Consider the following 18,033-nt stretch of genomic DNA (forward strand, 5'->3'; position numbering starts at 1 on the left):
CTATCTATCTATCTATCTATCTATCTATCTATCTATCTATCTATCTATCTATCTATCTATCTATCTATCTATCTATCTATCTATCTATCTATCTATCTATCTATCTATCTATCTATCTATCTATCTATCTATCTATCTATCTATCTATCTATCTATCTATCTATCTATCTATCTATCTATCTATCTATCTATCTATCTATCTATCTATCTATCTATCTATCTATCTATCTATCTATCTATCTATCTATCTATCTATCTATCTATCTATCTATCTATCTATCTATCTATCTATCTATCTATCTATCTATCTATCTATCTATCTATCTATCTATCTATCTATCTATCTATCTGTTTACCGCTAATCCTTTCTTTTTTTTTTCTTTTTTTCCAAAAAATATTTGGTCGTCTGCAAATTACGGTTGTGTCTTAACTTCAAACCTCTCGTATTAGTTCTCATTCATGTTAGGGGAGAGTTGGGTAATATCGGACATCGGGTAATATCGGACAGTGCGTTTCTTTCATCTACCACCAGATCGTAATACCTGAATGACATGGTTACGTTTCTGTATGCGACATCACAGAAACGTAATCATGTCATACAGGTACTATCATCTGGTGGTAGATGAAAGAAACTCACTGTCCGATATTACCCGATGTCTGATACTACACAACTCTCCCCTACGCATAAGTTACTAATGTTCTGCAACAAAAATCTAGATGCAAGGATATTTTTTTTTCTCTCAGAGGTTTTGTGATTTACCTTGAAAAGGAAAAAAAAAAAAGAAATAATAAAAAAAGTCTGAAGATCGATTGCCTTCGTCTGGACTTGAATCTGCGAACTTCATCATTGCAAACTGCCAAGAATTACTTGAACTTATTCGTTTTTTTTTTCATATGCTTATATAAAGTGAATTATTAAGCTTATACCAAAATTGCAGCCGGCACAGATAAGACTCACATGCTGTAGTCCGGCGAGCCCTGCGTTATGTTAATGAACGGGGCCTTATCTGCCTCGACTTGAAACCGGTCGGATAATAGTAGGAGTAGTTGCGATATTTGGGAGTAGAACTGTGTAGTAAGTCTTAATTGCTTTGTGGGTGGGCTGCGCCCCCGCGTCCGCTGTTCATTCAACATTTCCACTGCCGCAAAGCAGGATTTACAAGTCAGGGAAAGGGAATCGACCTCACCTTAAAAAGATTTCCGTTCAGAATAGTTTTACGTAATTTATAAGTTAACAGATTTTATGATTCTCCTAAGCAGGCAAGGTAATGGATATAGACAAAGGAATTACGAAAATGTTCTTAATTCTGTAATGGCAAAAACAAAGGTTACAATTTAAAGGTCCTAGGGCACTAAGCTATTTATGTATTTATTTACACTGCAAGTGGGCAAGCACCCGGTGGCAGTGGTATATACAATATTAACAATACACAATAAAATGATAACCAATACACAATAAAATTTACAATACACAATACAATTTTACAACACATATACAATTTTACACACAATACAACAATAATACACAATACAATTTAACACAATAATAATAAAACATAAAATAAAATACCTAATTTTACAATACAACCTACATAATTATCTATAGGTCCTACATAAGTTTCAATAGTCTTTCACTTTACTCTCATCTCATTCCCTGTAGTGGCACTATGACGCATTTCACTGACACTTTAGCACACATTTCACTGACACTCTGTAACTCATTTCACTGACACTATAGAACACATTTCATTGACGCTATAAATTATCACTGATCGGAACTGTTCACTGCACTGTAAAACCATAACTTCACTGACTCACCTCTCTTCACTGATACAACAGTTCAAATAAGTCAAATAATTACATCCTTATGCATACTTATAAACAGAACTACATTTAAACTAAACATTTATAGTCTAAGGCCCTCTTACACGCTAGTTTTAAATAATTTACAATTCAAACCAAGGAAGTAAACTCGTCAGCCTAGATAAATACATGTCACCTTAAAAAAATTAAATGTTGAATGTAAATATATCGCAAACTTAATAAGAATCGATGTTATTGTGTACAGTCGATAAATGAATAAATATATTGCGGCAACTGCTACAAACAAACAATTAAACAACTTATAATAAATTACATCTCCCTTCCTCATCATCCTTACCCATTCCCTGCACTACACTTACACGAACACATCCCCATTTCAGTTTGGTTGATAGGCCTTCCCCTCTACTGACACTCTTTACCATCCGTGAAGGGGAAAAGATGCTATTGTCCATCTTACTAACGTTGGACTAATAGACTTTGAACATAGCGAAAATTCTTATTATTGAAAATGTTTACCGGTAATCTATAGCCTATTTTCGAAAATATATACTAAGCGTTTGTATTTCATTTTATTGTTATTTATTTCAACTGGCACATTAAAAAGCTACTGACAGCAGAAGATAAATGTTTTCTTCATCGCTAGTTGCTACTCTACAGCATATACAACGGGACAATCTGCACTGTGTCACCCCCCCCCCCCGACTTCATAATACAAACTAACATTCCTTAATTGAATTAATTATTAGTTGAAAATATTATAAGACCGACATAAAATATACTCAAACATGTAATAAATTGTCAAACATCTGTGTCATATTTTATATCCACTTATGTACTTTATTTAATATTTTATTTTCTTGTGTGTACAATTTGGGGGGTGCAGGTATAAGAGGTAACAGTTACCGTTCTGTCACTGACGGACTCAGGTCAAGTAGAAGGGAAAAGAAATGCCTTGGCATCCTCTCAAATTGTATGAAATGTCGTTTAGTACAAGACGTAACTCTCCACAGATACACATCATGCACAGCGTGGCCCGCCGAAATGGTGTGCAACCTGAAAAATGGGTCACAGTCCTGCCATCTATCCGCAATATGTAGAATCCGAATCACGAAAGTGAAGTGGATAGGCATTGGACACATACAGACATATTACTTCTATTGCTACCGTACGCTACGGTATACATGAGTCAACAAATACCCAAGTCAGTGCTGCCATATTAGTAACAACTTTACCAATGAAGCTCACAGCATGGAAGAGCTTTATTTTTTGTTCGTCCTCACTTGGGCCATATATTAACAAATAGCCTGCCCTGACGTATTGCAGCCTAATTTCTAACTGCTTACTTTATAACAATTTTGTTACACTTATATTTTTAGAGGAATTAACTTTTATAGCATTAAATGGAAGTTTTCATTGTAGTGGCATTCGTTGAACTCGAAATTTTTAACATATGAAATACAGTTAAATTGACTCAGACCATAAAATAATTTAATTTTATTAAACTGAAAATATCGTTACTTCGGCGTTTGTTGTAATGGCTTTTCACCGTAGTGATTTTCTGATTGTTTTCAGTGAGTTTTTTTAAATCACAGTTATTTTACGACGCTTTATCAACTGCTATGGTTATCTACAACAGTCTGCGTCAGATGAGGTTGGTAATGCCGGCGAAATGAGTCCAGAGTCCAGCTCCGAAAGTTGCTCTTAATGAGTTGAGGGAAAATCTCGGAAAAAAATCTCAACTAGGTAAATTATCCCAACCAGGATTTGATCCCGGACCCAATCGTTTCACTGTCAGACATGCTAACCGTTACTCCACAGCGGTATTCTTTAGTGAGTTGTTTAACGACGCAGTATTAAGTACTAAATTATTTAGTATCGATGGAATTGATCATAGCAAGATGGTATTTGACGAGATGAGACCAATAATTCTCCAGGTGATTACCACACATTCGCCTTACAGTTGGAGAAAATCTCTGAAAAAAAAACACAACCAAATAATCAGTCCAAGCAGGAATGGAGCATAGCTCCAGATAAGCAGACACACGCAGCGCCTGAGTTGCGCCGGTGATTTCCGTGATGTTGGTTTTTGGTACAGTATTTCCAAAGCAGTATAATGTGAATGGACGAAGGGTTAATGTTAAATTACAGAATATAAAGGGGAGGAGGACGAAAAGGAAGAGCAGGAGTATGTTTTATGTGAGGGAGTATAGTTAAATATTTCCTCAACTTTGAATTTGAAGGAGATATGCCAAAACTTTTGCTCAAGAAAGAAGACATCAAAAGGTACACAGCCATAAAAGATCATTTCTGAAAAACCTTTACTTCACAACAAGAATATATAATATGCCTACTATCTCTCAACTACCACAACCATCACCACGTCTTCTTAATACTGTCAGTCTTGAGAAAAAGTAGGTATAAGCGGCTCGCACATAGTTCCATAGTACATTTTTCCACTATAAGTCATCAAAATTCATTTGAATAGAATCATAAACGGTTATAAATTACAAGTTTGGTTCGCAGTGCGTCCTAAAACTCAAGTTTGTTTATAGAGGACCCTTGCAGTGACAGTGAAAATAAACAAATTTCAGAGCGATGTACTTATTCGAAGTGTATTTTTCAGGAAGTTACTTCGGATGCAGCCATGCAAAGGCATTGCAGAGGAGAAAGAAGCGTAGAATGTGAGCTATGATAACGGAAATGAGAGTATTGTTGCGTGTGTTTCTTCTCTGTACTATAATACTATTTTTATTCCAATCTCCCATTGGTTTAGTGCCAGATGCACTGCAGTCTGTGGGTTTATAGTCTCCACCGTTCTATTTTCTACTCAATTTTCTTTTACTACACACACGCACACATAATCTATACATATATTATGCGTTTCATATTCTCTGCAACCGCACTAAGTATAACGAGTCCACTGCAGGCAATGACTCGGCACCACGTGAGTCACGATATCTACAACGAACATTCTCACTCCTACAACTATTTCCACTTAAATATACTGGTCAATAACAGTTTTGCATATTACAGAATTTTTTGTTTCTGGATCATAAATTTCCATGCATTTCTATTACATGTCAATTGCTTAAAGAAAAAAATAAAATAAAATTGTAAACTTTTTACACATAACGAAAAAAATCTGTCTTAATTTGCAACAAAAATCCAAATCTCATTGATTTGACAAAAGAAAACAGAAACACATCTTGAATCAATTCAATAATGTGTGCAGACATTCCTGGACACGACGTGGCATGCTGGAAACCAGGTTATCCAATTCATTTTGAGTAAGATTGTCCCATTCCTGTATGGCAGCTGGTATTAGATCCCTTATGGTTTCTGGAGGGTGTGGACGATTGGCAATTGCTCTTTTCAGAAGGCACCGTACATGTTCTACACAATTCATATACGGAGAAGCTGCTGGCCAGTTTATCCTATGAATTCCATGTCTCTGCAAGAAGTTATTCACAGCACCGACACGGTGGGGACGGGCATTATCATCCATGAATATGAATCCTGCTCCAATATCTTGTGCAAATGCAGTAACGTTGGGTTGAAGAACGTTGTCGTCGTATTTATGTGCATCCATGTGCCCTGTATGTAAACTAATGGTGTGTGACGTCCCCATATGACTCCTGCCCAGAACAGTGCTGAACCACCTTGCTGCTGGTAGTGTTCAGCCATAAACAATTCATTGTAACGTTGACCATTGGATCTTTACACACGACTGCTACTGTTCTCTGGATGGAGGCCAATTCTTCCTTCATCTGTATACAATGTTTGCCTCCTCCAGTTGACATGGTCTCTGACCCATGTTACACGGTGTGTTCTGTGCTGTGGAGTGAGTCGAAGAATCTTTAAAGATCTTCGAAGACGTAGCCCTACATCGTGCAGTCGATTTCGTACTTTTTTAGTTGACACTGTGGCCCCCGTAGCCCTGTTTAGGTCCCTCTGTAACTGAGTTGCAGTGGATATTGGGCGTCGCCGTGCAGAAATACTAAGATACTGGTCTTCTCCAGCTCTGTGTCTGTCTGCTATGGAATTAGTCTCCTGGAATTTCTTCCATACTCCAGAAACGTCTCTTTGATTACAACCTATAATTCCTGCTATCTCCATTTGTGTGATACCTTGCTGTGTTAAAGTGACAATTACAATGCTCTCTACTGCTAATAGTCGTGGCATTATAGTAATGTAAACATCAAGAAACAGCAACCTCTCCGACCACTCTCATAGACCAAGTCGTTTGAACTGTTTCTTGTCACGAACTGACTTAGTGCATCAAAAGGTAAACATATGAAACGTTTCAAAAGTCATGAAAAGAAAAGATACAATACTTTTTTTTCTGATCTGGGTCTTATATGGACTCTATGACAATAAGCAAAACTTTTTTTGACCAGTGTAAGTGATAAAGTACAATAAATCTGGGTTGCGGTTCTAGCCTTCAGGCTCTTCCTCTGTATGAAGTAATAAAATTGTCATACACACCTCTCCATTTGGGAAGAATAAAAAACGTAACCAATTATATTAAGTAAAATTGTATAATTATTTAGAATCATAGTTGGGGAGAGACAGTTGGTGAGAAAATAACTAAAAATTTTGGCAACAATTTCTTCATACCACCTAAGAAAAGCAGAGATAATTCTGGCAGGAAAGCGACTGAAAGATCACGGGCTGATCTTTGTAAAAGAGATATCCTCAGTTTGTTTCAAAACTATTTTGGATCTCATCAGCCTCTTAATAGAATACTGCTGTCTTCCTCATGGCAGTAAGGACAGATGATCCATGACGGAATTATTTATTGCCTTGTACGGTATCTTCTAGACCTTCACGGTGTGCACACAAGTAATTTTACACTTTTAATATTCTTCCAAAAGAAGGAAAAACCACCACCAACTGTAAGCAGAGATTGGCTGAAAAACTTTAAAATAAGGAATGCGCATCAGAATTAGACAGAAATTGAATTCTAATAAAACTCATAATAAAATTACGTTGATCTGTGTGTACAATGACTTCACAGTTGGGTGATTTTATGGGGAATAAATAAAGTTTCAGCAGAAATGAACGTTGATATTTGTTAAAATACACATAACTGCGTGATATCCACGTAAAATTCGCGAGAAATAATATGAACCATTAAACTATAAAACTATGTTCGTTTAAAACGTTTTCCTGTTTCGTATGACACCCAATCTTAATTTGTTTTACGCTGTCACGAAGACATTAGAATCTCCAACATTTTACACTTTCTTAATACAGTCCACAAAGAAAGAAGAAAAAACACTTAAATAATGAACAGAATTGATTTCGATATTTAATGTAGGCCTAAGTCTACTTTTTGCATATACAGTAACATGCTGCCTGTAAATCTCTATAATTTTGTAATTTTCATCGAGTTCTCAGTAACGAGTCAATTCTGATGCACATGTAATATTATTCTAATAATGTATGTTTATTTCAAGAAACGCATAGGCCTACATATAAATTTATTCAAGATCGACTCTAAAGAGTGCTTCATGTTTCAGAGGAATTATCTACAGAATTGTCCAAAATATTATATATATATATATATATATATATATATATATATATATATATATATATATATATATTTAACTTCAGAGACGTGCAAAGATGGTTTGAAAAATTGATGTAACCCTACTCGTTAGGAAGATTGACCAATACATACAGTAGCATATACACTCACAAAACTGTTTGTTACGTACTATACATCGAGCGTTCTTTTACGCGGTATTCCGTCTTTCTATCACGTTGACAGATAACGAAGAATCATTACCAGACAGAAAGCTAAACAAACTCAATGTGTGTTTAATCGGTCTTTAATACGAGTTCCGTAACTGTAAGCCCTGATCACATATAACAGACTATTGCACTTTCAAGAAGTCGCGTTATAACCCCGATGAAATTGCATGGAGTAGAAAAGCTTGCAGCAGTACTTTCATCTAGTGGTCGTCGCTACCAAAAAATCCATTTTTGAAATCTGTTTTGATATATATGACTTACATTCCCTTACAAATGAAAAGTTATAGCAATTACCAAAAAATATATAGCCTACTGACAGTGAGAAGCAAAAGATTCTAGTGGTTGTTCTCTTTTATATGTTGTCATTGTATAACATAGGAATGGCCAATCTGACATATATAAGTATGTGATAAGGACTGGAAGCTTAAATTCAATGCAAATTTAACATAGAAGTTTAAGAAAGAAAATTTGAGCATCTAGAATGAGAAACAAAATTATTTCCATTCATCTCGATATTAAATATTTCTCGTTTCATAATTGAATCGGTCGTTTGTAAAACAACATGAGTCCACATTTTTACGAAAATGAGTTACTGGTACTATAGTAAGCACTACGAGTAGATGCATCATTTCCAGTTGAAACAACATGAGTCCGATCATTACTAAGCAATATTAAAATATTGAGTTCCTTTCAAAACCACATCAGTCCCGGACTCATATGGTTTTAACGAATTACGCTATGATGCATCCGTGATGCATTTGCTACCATGCAATTTTTTGTCAAGATATTGAACAGTGAGTGTAGTTCCAAGAGTTCTGTAGAAGAAAAAATATGCAAAAAGGTGTCATTATCAGAGATGTGTATAAAAGAGAGGATAAAGCATTGCAAAGAGAAGGGTTTCTCTCAAAGAGGGAATAATAGAGTTGCAAGGAAGCAAGAAGATCCATGCATGTAAGTACAATACGATTGTTTAATTTATGTTATCGGTATGAAGTTTTGATGGGAATATGTTACATTGTCACATGATCTCGTTGTTAGTTCTGTCAACGAGAAGCATTTATTTGAAATTATGTAGGGTTATGGTCAGAAACAGGGCACAGATAATAATACTGTCATTTTTGTTGCTTTCATATGCAAGGAATAGTGTTCTATGAAAATACCTGTACCAGATAGAATAGACATTTTTAACAAAACTGCATCATTTGAAAGCAAAAATGAGCAAGTTTTGTACCTTCAAAATTGTAGAAGTGCATGATGAAAAGAAGCACGTCCTAGAAAAGAGATCCCAAAGCAAGAAATACTGTCTTTTTTGGAGAGATAATATGCAATTTATGTCATTTACTTATTGTTGACTAAAGATATATGTGTACTCATACATTTCCATTAAACATGTGATACACTGCTTTGAAAATGAATTACTCAGAAACAACTTTTTTTAAATCGGTTATGATATTTTGTATTTAATTTGTGAATGAAATTAACCATTTTGAATCGTAAGTAAAAATAACAATATAAATCGATTAAAATTGTATAATAATGTATTTCACACTGCAACAAACAATGCATTACATATTGTAACAGGATACTGGAGTAGTTCATATTGGTACTTGTTAAAACAACACGAGTCCAAGAACTTAAAAAAATATTTTAAGATGGTATGAAATGAGATAATTAAGATACAATGATTTTGTAATCAGACATACTACAGTATGGTCATCCTGTAAAAATTTCACAGAGCTAACATAAAATCCAATAACTATATACAGTTTTTTCTATTTTTCTCGAAACTTATTTTCTGTGACTCATGTGGTTTTACAAATGACCGATTCAATTTATACTTCATTTCAAGATATGGCTTTTGGTCATTCTGTATTCCGTTATTTTGCCTGTTAAGCAATTCACAGAAGTTTTAATTAGTTCTGTTATCGAGAAGTGTCTATCCTGAGACGTATTTAAAATAAGCTTATATCCAATGTTTCTTTTTTTACTGCGGTCCAGTATATTCTCACAAAATAACATGATCAAGAATATTCCCATAATACATGCATATTGCCGTAACTATGTACAAATGCAGTTTTCTTTTGAATATTTTAAATAGTAGTGGTAGTGGTAGCAATAGTAGTCGTGGTAGCCACCGGCGTAGCTCAGGCGGTAGCGCGTTTGCCTACTGATCCGTAGTTGCGCTCAAGCATAGGTTCGATTCCTGCTTGGGCTGATTACTGGTTGGGTTTTTTCGAAGTTTTCCCCAATCGTAAGGCGAATGTCAGGTAATTATGGCGAATCTTCAGCCTCATTTCGCTAAATACCATCTTGCTATGACCAATTCAATGGACGCTAAATAACCCAGTAGTTGATACAGTGTCATTAAATAACCAAATAAAATAATCGTAGTGGTGGTATTGGTAGTCGTGGTTGTGGTAGTAGTAGTAGTATTTTCTTAAACGATTTCAACTAAAAAGATATGCAGCGTCCAAATTCAACAATAGGAGAAATGGCCGACATATTTTGTACGAAGCCCTCCGTGAACCGACGCGCAGTAGCCTCATGTTTAAGGCGTCGCTCTAAAAATCGGAAGGTAGAGGATTCGATTTTGAATGGAGTTACGAATTTTCCCCACTATGAACTTGGGATTCACTGAGTCTCTTAACAGAAATGAGTACCAAAGTGTTTACATGGGAGACTTGTATTCCTACTGCTACTCAGTGCTGATTGTCTCGTGAAGTGGGACCCGTATCGTTATCTTAAGGACCTTCGGGATCTGTAATGACATAGCTTTACTTTTTCTTGCACTATCACAAAGGCAGGGTTATTTGACGTGCTGTAAATCTACGACACAGACCTACCAGCTTTATTCCCTTAAAGAAAGATTTTAGCTATCGTTCTTAAAATCCATTGCCATTGATCGATTTGAACCCACGAATCTCCGATCGAACAACAAGCACGGTATCCTCTAACCATCTACGACGATCTGATACTGAGTACTATCACCATACGAGACTCAAATGCAAAAACATTTTAAAAAAATAGTAATCCGTTACAATAAACGGGTTCATATCAATATTAACAGATCGAAGATAATTCGTTTGTATTTTGGAGCGCTTGCAGAAGTCAAAAAAGTTGCCTGGAAAAATACATCCAGTTCCTTACCGGAAATAAGTTGGTAATGAATGTGTGAAAGTCCCTTCTCGTAAATGGACATTCAACAAGTAGGGAGCTGACAGGGTGCGAAATGACACCATAAAACCGGCTGTTATTGCTTTTCTATTCTATTCTCTGTTACCAGAATAACAATGTCCCGTCGTCCTCGGGTAGGCAGCACCTTGTTGCATGGAAGGGGCAACAAATCTCAATGCCACTCTACCGAAATGAAAATACCGCAATCCATATAACCGAATCTCCATTTGAAGAGCCTGCCTTTCCACGACATTCCAAACGAAATAGGGCATATAAAAATATAAGGTTGAAGTAATTATCCCCGATGATAGATTCTACAATACTATGCGCCTATCAGTTCAATTTTGACCAACGAGATTATTTCGTGTGGCATAAATACGAGTATACCCGCACGTAACTCCTCTAACTTCACTATTGTGTGAAATAAATCGTGTTAAGAATATCATATTTAAAAATCCGTTGCTCTAAAAGGGTTTAATCCCTAGAACCCCGGATCCAATAACAAACATGAGAACCAAAGAGAGGGAGCTTCATCTAAAGTACGCTCTCGAATTGTTTCACCATACAAACTGACGCGTGAAATTGGCGCGACGACTGACGTACGGTATTTAACATTTGAAAATTATTCGAGTAAACACGTTTTTAGTTGCATTTTTTGCTGAGTTCTGTTGCAGCTTTAAATAATTTTTAAGTTTGCTGAGTTTTCATTGCAGATGCACATGATCATGGCATAAGTTTCTACGCATCTAAAATACAGAACTCACGTTTAGAGAACTTTTCTTCCACCAAATGTATTAAACCGGCTTCATGCCTTTCAAAGTAAGATACCCTAAATATATTTTCACTTTATCTATGACAGCATGCATTCTTACCAATATTTGACCATTGAATGACGATATCCACAATACTGTATTGCACTCTCCGTTTAATGTGACAAATTTCATGTAAATCACAAAGTCTATTTCGAAGTCGACTAAAATTGTGGTACCAGAGCAAACCTGGTCCCTGCAAACAATCACGAATATAATGCAATATTATTTTCTAAAAATAAATGTTTTTCTAGATTTTATCTTATGTTACTTACTTACTGGCTTTTAAGGAACCCGGAGGTTCATTGCCGCTCTCACATAAGCCCGCCATTGGTCCATATCCTGAGCAAGATTAATCCAGTCTCTACCATCATATCCCACCTCCCTCAAATCCATTTTAATATTATCCTCCCATCTACGTCTCGGCCTCCCCAAAGATCTTTTTCCCTCCGGCCTCCCAACTAACACTCTATATGCATTTCTGGATTCGACCATACGTGCTACATGCTCTGCCCATCTCAAACGTCTGGATTTAATGTTCCTAATTATGTCAGGTGAAGAATACAATGCGTGCAGTTCTGTGTTGTGTAACTTTCTCCATTCTCCTGTAACTTCATCCCTCTCAGCCCCAAATATTTTCCTAAACACCTTATTCTCAAACACCCTTAACCTATGTTCCTCTCTCAAAGTGAGAGTCCAAGTTTCACAACCATAAAGAACAACCGGTAATATAACTGCTTTATAAATTCTAACTTTCAGATTTTTGACAGCAGACTGGATGATATAAGCTTTTCAACCGATAATAACAGGCATTTCCCATATTTATTCTGTGTTTAATTTCCTTCCTAGTGTAATTTTATTTATATTTGTTACTGTTGCTCCCAGATGTTTGAATTTTTCTACCTCTTCAAAGGATCAATTTCCAATTTTTATATTTCCATTTCGTACAATATTCTCGTCACGAGACATAATCACATACTTTGTCTTTTCGGGATTTACTTACAAACCTATCTCTTTACTTGCTTCAAGTAAAATTCCCGTATTTTCCCTAATTGTTTGTGGATTTCCTCCTAACATATTCACGTCATCCGCATAGACAAGAAGCTGATGTAACCCGTTCAATTGTTACAGATTTTAATTTATCTGCTATTGGATATCCTTTCACTGAACATAAGATATTTATTTCAGTTTCTGTGAAGTTAACCTTAGTCTGTTTTGTACAATTTCAAGATTCTGAATCTTGAAGCAATGTCAGCACCGCTAATGTTTTATAAAATGTAAAAGACAGCTCCTTTGTTGTTATTTTACTTGATGCTTCTTTTATTGTTCTACAGGATCTTTGGAACTTTGTTACACATTTGTAATATCATTGTCATAGAAAATATCATCGCTCCTAACTGGACTTCGAATTTTAGGTTTTATGCCCATTTTTTCCTGAAGGAATAAATAAAAACCAATGATGTAGGTACTCGTTTCATGAAAACTTATACCACCTGGCAGACTTTAATTGTGCCTAAAATGCCTATTTTTAATCATGAGTACCTATTTTGTGTTTATTGAGCCTAAAATTGCTTAAATTAAATATATCCAGAGATATTCGGTATTTAACTTCCCGGAAAAATACGAACTTGTTATCTCATATATTTTTTTTAATTTATGACATTATTTTTTTAAACAAAGACCAATCTTTGACATTCAAGGTGTGTTAAAAAATATCAAACCTTTGGTCGACAAAAATAGATCTACCGGAACAAATAAGCATGGCAAATATAGCTAAGTTTAAATATGCACCTATCACGTCGGTATCAGTTGAAGATCTTTTCAGCTTACAAAATCATTCTTTCAGATAAAAGATGCGGTTTAACATCTGAAAATCTAGAAAAAATAATCGAGATATATTCCAATGTCAATCATAGGTCTATAGGCCCTTTTTCGGGAGAATGTTTAATTCGATTCGCCGTTTTAAAATCCACTTGCTTATGTAATTTCCTTTCAATATCTTGTAAACAGAGGTCAGGGTGGCTAACTGAATGACCCATGCACCCTTGTGTAGTTGTGGAACTCAGCAAACATCAGTGAAGATGATCCTCAAAATGAGTGTGATTTCATCCAGGATGTGCGCTAAAGTGTAAACTGCACTCTGAATTTAAACTTCGAAGTGAGTGTGAATCCATTCTAGATTAATACTACATAACCTGTAATCTGTATTCTGTACCCAACAGATATTCTTAATTTTTACGTTTTCGGTACAATGTATGAAGTAACTATGAGACGTATGTAAGAAATATAATTTTACTAAAATTATTGTGAACTTGTAAATCTCAATAATGTGCGCTGTTCAAAGCTGATGTTTAATTTCTGCTAAAATATAATCATATTGAAAGTATTTTGATAAAATAAACTTGTTCTCTGGAAAAAGGGCCTATAAAATGCTCCAATAAAATAAATATATTTATAACACTATTACAGTTCGAATGCATTATTTAACAAAAACTTGTAGATAAATATTATTGTAACAATATGCAAATTGCTATTTTGATAAAAGTGCATTCAAATCGCAATTATACAAAAATAAATCGAAACATGATTTTTGTTCTGGGCCCTTTTTCCGGCTACCGCCTCAATTTTACCTTATTGTCTATAAATAGATTTACTATACTTAATTAACTTCATTTCTTTTATTAATTTCATATTTCATACATCCATTTTGCTGTTAATGATAGTGATATTATGTGTTATTACACATTTTTTAAAAGTCTAAAGCAGTATTTTGAGAAATTATTTTACAGTTCTTAAAGTCTATTTTAGGTGCCAAATCTACATTTTTTAGGGCCGTATTCATAGACATTTTTAGCGCGGGTTTCCGGTGGATGATTAGCGTTTTTCGTATTCATAAACCAGTGTTAGCGATAGGATATGATTTGAATTCTGTACAAGTAACCAGTCGATAGCCGGGGCTAGCTTAGTACGCTCGTAGCGCGTGCTGCGAAATGTCTATGAATAGCACCCCTAGAGTCTAAAAATTCGAGGTCTACTCATAACATCAAAATGTCTAACTTACTTTCCACTGTCACCCTCAGCTGAATTTGTTGTTTTTCTCGTAATATTATAACCTTGTTTCTTAACTGTAAATTATAAACAATGTTGATGAAGCGTCGTAAAAATGACTTACTAAAAAAAAGGCATAGCTTAGCCGGTAGCGCGTTTTCCTGCTGCTCCGGAGCTTCGCTCGACCATGGGTTCGGTGGATCCTTGGCTTCACCTCGCGTAATACCATTTCGCTATCACTAATTCCATCGAGCTATATAACGTAATAGGTGATAGTACATAGGGGTGTGATTTTATGGCAATTATTTTATCCTGATTTCGGCGAAGAAAATGGTTTGATTTCTGTTTCGTAAAATCAAGTAATTTCGTGCATATTTCGCAACCTAAAGCAACTTAAAAAATGATAAAGTAACATTTTTTAATTACCTATTATTGAAACAATCCCTTCGAAACTAACAGAAAATTGTTTGCATCATTAATTAAATTCATAATTCAATTTCATTCGACTATGAGGGGATGACGTCACTACCTTCTTGATCACACGAATGCAGTTGTTGCCGGAAATAGAAATGATCGTTGTCTGCTTGCGCTGCTCCCTGGAAGTAGTCCCTGAAACTATGCGTACCGGTGCATCATTGCCAGATACATTGTATGTAATACCCTAGATTATATACACCCAGATTGCTCGGCGTTATAGGCTTTGACGGCAACAACTTTTGTCAGGTTTACTATGCTGCCATCTAGTTGTTACATAAGGAGTCACGTCATAACTCCCATTTGAATTGCATTAGCGACTGTACTGCTATCTCGTGTTCGTTTACGGCGGACGGGTGGCGATCCTGGCGGTTGTTCTCTTAAAAGTGCAACCGATTTTAACATAGGAATGAGCAATCTATATGTGATCTGGGGTAATACTGAGTAATCAAATATGTAGAATTGTTCATGTACATTTCATAACGAAGAAAATGTTCACTTTTTGTTTGGAAGAGTAATTTTTCGTGCGAATTTTCCATGAAACCTGTTTTTTTCTCATCATCATCATCATCATCATCATCATCATCATCATCATAAACATCACGGGTTAGGCCGTCCGGCCTGTTCCGTCCCAATAGTTAATTGAAGTCTAAAACTGGTCACTCCACCGTCGTCTCGGTATTCCTACATCCCGTCGTCCCATGGGTCTGTAGTTGTGCAGTTTTCTTGGAACTCTGTCTGATGACATTCTCTCTACATGTTCGTGCCATCTATTTATTTAGTTATGTTTTACATCAATTATATTTGAAATGTCTAATTCCTGTCTAATGTATTTGTTTTGTTTATGATCTAACAGTGAATATACTGCCAACAGTCTCAACAATTTCATTTCTGCTGCCTCCATTCTTCTTTCTTGCTGTTTAGTTAGGTTCCAAATCTCTGAGCCATATACCAATGTTGGTATGACCATTGTTTTGTAAAACTTCAGAACTGTATCTGTCCTTACCTTCTTAACGAAGGTTCTTTTAACTGTTTCTATTAGTTTTTGAAATTTTAATATTTTTTTTTGTCAAAATCATTTACATTGTCATATGATAATGTGCAGCCTAAATATTCAAAATGGTTCACTTGTTCTACTGGTTCATCATTAAGGATTATTTTTAATCTTATTGGTATTCTTTTTTTGTTTGTTGAAATATTATGATTACGAAGTAATTTTGTGAATTAATATCAATTTCGCGAAAATTCGCGGATATATTTAACTTATTTCTGAACTTTGATTAAGGTATTTTCATTTTTCATGCATAAAATTAAGTTTTTAACACATTTCGCATATATCGTTAATACCAAAAAATCACACCTCTAGTCATACAGTGTCGTTAAATAACATACTATAAAAATATCTGGTGACTGAACGTGATATACCAGTGACAAATAATTGAAATATGTTATAAGTTGCTCCAATTTAGAATTCGATGTGGCTGTAGAGATTCGTTGGTAAGTGAAATTGAATATTCTAACAGAAGCAAACGTGAAGCATCCTTGTTCTTTGTCTCTTTAGTTCTTTTCCTTTCACAGATTCATGCAAATAATATTATACTAGACGGAAAACACACTCCAGGCAAAACTCTTTGAAGCACTTTTGATATCAATTTTGAGGCCAGGATGGCGGGCATTGCCCCTTCATTGTGCTGACGACGAGAGCGGCTACGGATGATTGTTGCCACTGTAACACTATTGGTTGGGAAAAGATCCAAATTTTATGGTTATTCAATACCGAAAGACGATCATAAACTATGAAGTGACCTCTGCAGGTCTCCCTACGTTTTCTTTTTTGAAAACCCCGTTAGGTTATCCGGTTACGTGTACAATCAGGAACTGTAATCCACGTGGCTTTATTATGTATATAAATCATACCAACACAACATTTTATGACTCAGCAATAAGTTCCTTGTCTGTTAGGGCTTTTTTTTTTTTACCAGATGACTGTGATTGGGTTGGATGGCTGAAATGTGGTATATTTCGCTAATCACCATCACCATCACCATCACCATCACCATCATCATCATCATCATCATCATCATCATCATCCCTCTCATGGATTACGGGATTCACGTTCCTACTTCAATGTATAACGTTTCATTCCAGGTTCTCAGATGCTACATTGTTCCATGCGGATACTTTCCTTTTTTGAGCACCATTTTTAACAGCAACGCCTAAGCAGAGATATTCAGCAGTAGCGTTTACAGCTCATAACTATGCTGTTCTTTGTTTCGAACACTGCGAGATGTGCGATTGACAAACGACTGGGCGCAGAATTTTGCGAGTAATTTAAAGTCTTTCTAGAATTTATAAACAAGATAAGTACGAGTAATAATACACATTTGCATCATCTGAAGTAATATTATTATTTCGGATATTTGACAATTTTATTGTAGTACTAGCCACACCCGTGCGCTGCACTGCACTTGTTACCAGAAATATTCAGGTTACAGTTTTATTATTAGTAAAAGAATAAGTTTGTTTATGTTCCATGGACAAAAAGAAATTAAAATGTTGCATAAAATTAGCACTTTATGTGGACCAAATAAAGTTTAAGATTGCCGTGACTTACTCAAATACGTAATTAAGTAATAAAAATGTTTCGACAATATATCAAATTTTCTGTTTGAGTCTTACCACATGGCGCATATTTCGTGCTCAGTCCTAGTCACTCTGGAGTTACCGCAATGATAGACTATGTCCATCCAGAGTAGCTGCACTTTCCAGTGGTGAAAGAATTACCCAAATCGGTTAAGTATTTTCTGAAATTGCTTCATACAAACACACTCTCTCTCTCTTTACATATTAAATTTGATAAACATTTATATGCACATAGATTACAATGATATCCATACAACAATAGTGTTAATTGAACATCTTCCATTTGTTTTGCTAGCCTGTC

At 35.4% G+C, this 18,033-nt stretch overlaps 1 protein-coding gene across 2 annotated transcripts in view; it reads right to left on the bottom strand.

Moving 5' to 3' along the window:
- The window catches only part of Hr3 (Hormone receptor 3), a 172,579-nt gene that overhangs the window by 74,453 nt on the left and 80,093 nt on the right, over positions 1-18,033 (bottom strand). The gene's annotated exons all lie outside the window — the stretch shown is intronic.

Source organism: Periplaneta americana, chromosome 15, assembly GCF_040183065.1.
Source record: "Periplaneta americana isolate PAMFEO1 chromosome 15, P.americana_PAMFEO1_priV1, whole genome shotgun sequence".
NCBI classification, from domain to species: domain Eukaryota; kingdom Metazoa; phylum Arthropoda; class Insecta; order Blattodea; family Blattidae; genus Periplaneta; species Periplaneta americana.